General features: G+C 41.0%; 1 non-coding gene across 1 annotated transcript; it reads right to left on the reverse strand.

Annotated features, from left to right (window-relative positions):
* Positions 1-6,221: 6,221 nt before the first annotated feature.
* On the reverse strand, positions 6,222-6,323 carry LOC128778454 (U6 spliceosomal RNA). The gene has a single exon (XR_008424040.1). It is a non-coding gene; the product is annotated as a U6 spliceosomal RNA (small nuclear RNA).
* Positions 6,324-7,157: the final 834 nt, after the last annotated feature.

Genomic DNA, 7,157 nt, shown 5'->3' on the forward strand with positions numbered 1-7,157 from the left:
TATCCATTCATCAGTTGATGGACATTTAGGCTCTTTCCATAATTTGGCTATTGTTGAGAGTGCTGCTATAAACATTGGGGTACAAGTGCCCCTATGCATCAGTACTCCTGTATCCCTTGGATAAATTCCTAGCAGTGCTATTGCTGGGTCATAGGGTAGGTCTATTTTTAATTTTCTGAGGAACCTCCACACTGCTTTCCAGAGCGGCTGCACCAATTTGCATTCCCACCAACAGTGCAAGAGGGTTCCCGTTTCTCCACATCCTCTCCAGCATCTATAGTCTCCTGATTTGTTCATTTTGGCCACTCTGACTGGCGTGAGGTGACATCGGAGTGTGGTTTTGATTTGTATTTCCCTGATAAGGAGCGACGTTGAACATCTTTTCATGTGCCTGTTGGCCATCTGGATGTCTTCTTTAGAGAAGTGTCTATTCATGTTTTCTGCCCATTTCTTCACTGGGTTATTTGTTTTTCGGGTGTGGAGTTTGATGAGCTCTTTATAGATTTTGGATACTAGCCCTTTGTCCGATATGTCATTTGCAAATATCTTTTCCCATTCCGTTGGTTGCCTTTTAGTTTTGTTGGTTGTTTCCTTTGCTGTGCAGAAGCTTTTTATCTTCATAAGGTCCCAGTAATTCACTTTTGCTTTTAATTCCCTTGCCTTTGGGGATGTGTCGAGTAAGAGATTGCTACGGCTGAGGTCAGAGAGGTCTTTTCCTGCTTTCTCCTCTAAGGTTTTGATGGTTTCCTGTCTCACATTCAGGTCCTTTATCCATTTTGAGTTTATTTTTGTGAATGGTGTGAGAAAGTGGTCTAGTTTCAATCTTCTGCATGTTGCTGTCCAGTTCTCCCAGCACCATTTGTTAAAGAGACTGTCTTTTTTCCATTGGATGTTCTTTCCTGCTTTGTCAAAGATGAGTTGGCCATACGTTTGTGGGTCTAGTTCTGGGGTTTCTATTCTATTCCATTGGTCTATGTGTCTGTTTTTATGCCAATACCATACTGTCTTGATGATGATAGCTTTGTAGTAGAGGCTAAAGTCTGGGATTGTGATACCTCCTGCTTTGGTCTTCTTCAAAATTACTTTGGCTATTCGGGGCCTTTTGTGGTTCCATATGAATTTTAGGATTGCTTGTTCTAGTTTTGAGAAGAATGCTGGTGCAATTTTGATTGGGATTGCATTGAATGTGTAGATAGCTTTGGGTAGTATTGACATTTTGACAATATTTATTCTTCCAATCCATGAGCAGGGAATGTCTTTCCATTTCTTTAAATCTTCTTCAATTACCTGCATAAGCTTTCTATAGTTTTCAGCATACAGATCTTTTACATCTTTGGTTAGATTTATTCCTAGGTATTTTATGCTTCTTGGTGCAATTGTGAATGGGATCAGTTTCTTTATTTGTCTTTCTGTTGCTTCATTGTTAGTGTATAAGAATGCAACTGATTTCTGTACATTGATTTTGTATCCTGCAACTTTGCTGAATTCATGTATCAGTTCTAGCAGACTTTTGGTGGAGTCTATCGGATTTTCCATGTATAATATCATGTCATCTGCAAAAAGCGAAAGCTTGACTTCATCTTTGCCAATTTTGATGCCTTTGATTTCCTTTTGTTGTCTGATTGCTGATGCTAGAACTTCCAGCACTATGTTAAACAACAGCGGTGAGAGTGGGCATCCCTGTCGTGTTCCTGATCTCAGGGAAAAAGCTCTCAGTTTTTCCCCGTTGAGGATGATGTTAGCTGTGGGCTTTTCATAAATGGCTTTTATGATCTTTAAGTATGTTCCTTCTATCCTGACTTTCTCAAGGGTTTTTATTAAGAAAGGGTGCTGGATTTTGTCAAAGGCCTTTTCTGCATCGATTGACAGGATCATATGGTTCTTCTCTTTTTTTTTGTTGATGTGATGTATCACGTTGATCGATTTGCGAATGTTGAACCAGCCCTGCATCCCAGGAATGAATCCCACTTGATCATGGTGAATAATTCTTTTTATATGCTGTTGAATTCGATTTGCTAGTATCTTATTGAGAATTTTTGCATCCATATTCATCAGAGATATTGGCCTGTAGTTCTCTTTTTTTACTGGGTCTCTGTCTGGTTTAGGAATCAAAGTAATACTGGCTTCATAGAATGAGTCTGGAAGTTTTCCTTCCCTTTCTATTTCTTGGAATAGCTTGAGAAGGATAGGTATTATCTCTGCTTTAAACGTCTGGTAGAACTCCCCTGGGAAGCCATCTGGTCCTGGACTCTTATTTGTTGGGAGATTTTTGATAACCGATTCAATTTCTTCGCTGGTTATGGGTCTGTTCAAGCTTTCTATTTCCTCCTGATTGAGTTTTGGAAGAGTGTGGGTGTTTAGGAATTTGTCCATTTCTTCCAGGTTGTCCAATTTGTTGGCATATAATTTTTCATAGTATTCCCTGATAATTGTTTGTATCTCTGAGGGATTGGTTGTAATAATTCCATTTTCATTCATGATTTTATCTATTTGGGTCATCTCCCTTTTCTTTTTGTGAAGCCTGGCTAGAGGTTTGTCAATTTTGTTTATTTTTTCAAAAAACCAACTCTTGGTTTCATTGATCTGCTCTACAGTTTTTTTAGGTGCTATATTGTTTATTTCTGCTCTGATCTTTATTATTTCTCTTCTTCTGCTGGGTTTAGGCTGCCTTTGCTGTTCTGCTTCTATTTCCTTTAGGTGTGCTGTTAGATTTTGTATTTGGGATTTTCCTTGTTTCTTGAGATAGGCCTGGATTCCAATGTATTTTCCTCTCAGGATTGCCTTTGCTGCATCCCAAAGCGTTTGGATTGTTGTATTTTCATTTTCGTTTGTTTCCATATATTTTTTAATTTCTTCTCTAATTGCCTGGTTGACCCACTCATTCGTTAGTAGGGTGTTCTTTAACCTCCATGGTTTTGGAGGTTTTCCAGACTTTTTCCTGTGGTTGATTTCAAGCTTCATAGCATTGTGGTCTGAAAGTATGCATGGTATAATTTCAATTCTTGTAAACTTATGAAGGGCTGTTTTGTGACCCAGTATATGATCTGTCTTGGAGAATGTTCCATGTGCACTCGAGAAGAAGGTTTATTCTGTTGCTTTGGGATGCAGAGTTCTAAATATATCTATCAAGTCCATCTGATCCAATGTATCATTCAGGGCCCTTGTTTCTTTATTGACTGTGTGTCTAGATGATCTATCCATTTCTGTAAGTGGGGTGTTAAAGTCCCCTGCAATGACCACATTCTTATCAATAAGGTTGCTTATGTTTATGAGTAGTTGTTTTATATATCTGGGGGCTCCGGTATTCAGCGCATAGACATTTATAATTGTTAGCTCTTCCTGATGGATAGACCCTGTAATTATTATATAATGCCATTCTTCATCTCTTGTTATAGCCTTTAATTTAAAGTCTAGTTTGTCTGATATAAGTATGGCTACTCCAGCTTTCTTTTGGCTTCCAGTAGCATGATAAATAGTTTTCCATCCCCTCACTCTCAATCTAAAGGTGTCCTCAGGTCTAAAATGAGTCTCTTGTAGACAGCAAATAGATGGGTCTTGTTTTTTTATCCATTCTGATACCCTATGTCTTTTGGTTGGTGCATTTAATCCATTTACATTCAGTGTTATTATAGAAAGATACGGGTTTAGAGTCATTGTGATGTCTGTATGTTTTATGCTTGTAGTGATGTCTCTGGTACTTTGTCTCACAGGATCCCCCTTAGGATCTCTTGTAGGGCTGGTTTAGTGGTGACAAATTCCTTCAGTTTTTGTTTGTTTGGGAAGACCTTTATCTCTCCTTCCATTCTAAATGACAGATTTGCTGGATAAAGGATTCTCGGCTGCATATTTTTTCTGTTTAGCACACTGAAGATATCGTGCCAAGCCTTTCTGGCCTGCCAAGTTTCAAAGGAGAGATCAGTCACGAGTCTTATAGGTCTCCCTTTATATGTGAGGGCAGGTTTATCCCTTGCTTCTTTCAGAATTTTCTCTTTATCCTTGTATTTTGCCAGTTTCACTATGATATGTCGTGCAGAAGATCGATTCAAGTTACGTCTGAAGGGAGTTCTCTGTGCCTCTTGGATTTCAATGCCTTTTTCCTTCCCCAGTTCAGGGAAGTTCTCAGCTATAATTTCTTCAAGTACCCCTTCAGCACCTTTCCCTCTCTCTTCCTCCTCTGGGATACCAATTATGCGTATATTATTTCTTTTTAGTGTATCACTTCGTTCTCTAATTTTCCCCTCATACTCCTGGATTTTTTTATCTCTCTTTCTCTCAGCTTCCTCTTTTTCCATAACTTTATCTTCTAGTTCACCTATTCTCTCCTCTGCCTCTTCAATCCGAGCTGTCGTCGTTTCCATTTTGTTTTGCATTTCGTTTAAAGCGCTTTTCAGCTCCTCGTGACTGTTCCTTAGTCCCTTGATCTCTGTGGCAAGAGATTCTCTGCTGTCCTGTATACTGTTTTCAAGCCCAGTGATTAATTTTATGACTATTATTCTAAATTCACTTTCTGTTATATTGTTTAAATCCTTTTTGATCAGTTCATTAGCTGTTGTTATTTCCTGGAGATTCTTCTGAGGGGAATTCTTCCGTTTGGTCATTTTGGAGAGTCCCTGGAGTGGTGAGGACCTGCAGGGCACTTCCCTGTGCTGTGGTGTATAACTGGAGTTGGTGGGCGGGGCCGCAGTCAGACCTGATGTCTGCCCCCAGCCCACGGCTGGGGCCACAGTCAGACTGGTGTGTGCCTTCTCTTCCCCTCTCCTAGGGGCGGGATTCACTGTGGGGTGGCGTGGCCTGTCTGGGCTACTTGCACACTGCCAGGCTTGTGGTGCTGGGGATCTGGCGTATTAGCTGGGGTGGGTAGGCAAGGTGCACGGGGGCAGGAGGGGCTGGCTTAGCTCGCTTCTCCTTAGGTGATCCACTTCAGGAGGGGCCCTGTGGCAGCGGGAGGGAGTCAGATCCGCTGCCGGAGGTTTGGCTCCGCAGAAGCACAGAGTTGGGTGTTTGCGCAGAGCGAGCAAGTTCCCTGGCAGGAACTGGTTCTCTTTGGGATTTTGGCTGGGGGATGGGCGAGGGAGATGGCGCTGGCGAGGGCCTTTGTTCCTCGCCAAGCTGAGCTCTGCCGTCCGGGGGCTCAGCAGCTCTCCCTCCCTTTGTCCTCCAGCCTTCCCGCTTTCTGAGCAGAGCTGTTAACTTATGACCTCCCAGAGGCTAAGTCGCGCTTGCTGTCGGAACACAGTCCGTCCGGCCCCTCCGCTTTTGCCAGCCAGACTTGGGGGCTCTGCTTGGCCGGCGAGCCGCCCCTCCGCCCCGGTTCCTTCCCGCCAGTCCGTGGAGCGCGCACCGCCTCGCCGCCCTTCCTACCCTCTTCCGTGGGCCTCTCGTCTGCGCTTGGCTCCGGAGACTCCGTTCTGCTAATCCTCTGGCGGTTTTCTGGGTTCTTTAGGCAGGTGTAGGTGGAATCTAAGTGATCAGCAGGACGCGCGGTGAGCCCAGCGTCCTCCTACGCCACCATCTTCCCCCTGCATCCTCACACACACTCTTCCTTATTGCTAAGCACTAATTTTTTTTTTTTATATCCACACTTCTTGTGGCAGTACAATGTACATACTATGCTACATCAAAATTTTCACCATTTGTTCTCCTTTAAAATTAGGAACCAGATGTCTAGCCTGATTTAAATTCTCAAAGGTAATTGATATCTTTCATGGTGGTCAAATCTTTCTCCTTAACTTCTGGTTATCTCTACTAATATCAGCCCTTGCTTTAAGATCGCTCTTTAGCCTCTTTGGTGCTATGACATCCTGAGTATATGTCTTTTTCCAGTTATGTTTTCCTCTCTTTTCCAGTGTCCTTTAACATTATGGACATTTCCTACAGCTCAGATTTACTCTTCTGGATTCAGCTAAAAATTCTGATTAAGTTTTTTTTTTTTTTTTTTTTTTTTTTTTTAGGAAATACATCTAATCCTCATCTCTCTAGTCATCTGTCTGAAAATCTCACACTTTCTCCTTGAGTTTTCTTATTTGATGTGTAAAAATGTAAGTTTAATATTAAAACCACTTTTAATTTTCTTATCAAAATGAATCCCCCATCCAGTGTTGAAATATACTACTGTATTTCCTGTTATGCAGAGTTGAAGGCTTGGTCATCCTTACTTTCCACACTTTTTGTGCTTCCTCTCAACTCAGCGTTTGCTGACAGTTGTTTTTCTTTTTTTTTAGTAATATATGGAATGCTTCATGAATTTGCATCTCATCCTTGTTGAGTGGGCATGCTTATCTCTGTATCATGCTGATTTTAGTGTGTGTTACTAAGGCAGATACAATTTTTCCTCTGTCATGGATGTTGGGTTATAACTAGTTTCTTTTTCTACTGTTCACTTGACAGTAGGGACTTGACTAGGGACTTCTTTGGCTTACATGTGCATTACATCTGTCCCCTAATTGGTTCTGTTACCTCCGGTCTTAATGGGGGTTGTACTAATGACTCCATTTCTATCTTATCTTATGATTCTGCATTCATTTAACACTCTGGGTATGTTGGCTTGGTCACTCTTGCAGAATCATTCTTACTTTTCCAACTATATGCCTTTGCTTAATACTACCAGCTCTTCCAAAAGTTGAATTGTGCATTCAGATCCTACATGCCTAACCCTTCTATTCTGTTATTCATAGATTATTCACCAACCATGTATTGAGTGCTTGCTTTTGCACGCATGAACTTTAGTGCTCAGCTCATAACAAGACAGAATCTCTGCTTTCAAGGAGATTACATTATAATGGGGAATCTGACAAGTAAATAGGCAGTTATGGTGCAGTGTGATAAACTCGCATCATCATCTAGAAACCATCCCAAACTATTGCCTTCTCTAAACTCACAGAGATTACTCATTGACCACCTAATTACATTACTAATTTTTATACTATCACCTATCGATTTTACTATTATGTGTTACTCTTATTTCCTCTATTAGATTTTAAGCTCCTTGAGGGTAGAGAATACATTTTATACTGCTGAATATATCCTATAGCCTCAAGCCCATAATATTTCATATAAAAAGTAAATATTAAGTGTCTGGAAATTTATGAGAGAGCCATATTTTACCTTTAAGGATCTTCACACTGCATAAGCATTTTTCTGTCTACATAAAATTCAGA

This window comes from Panthera pardus, unplaced genomic scaffold (genome assembly GCF_024362965.1).
Source record: "Panthera pardus isolate Hobbes unplaced genomic scaffold, ASM2436296v1 HiC_scaffold_2, whole genome shotgun sequence".
NCBI lineage: Eukaryota > Metazoa > Chordata > Mammalia > Carnivora > Felidae > Panthera > Panthera pardus.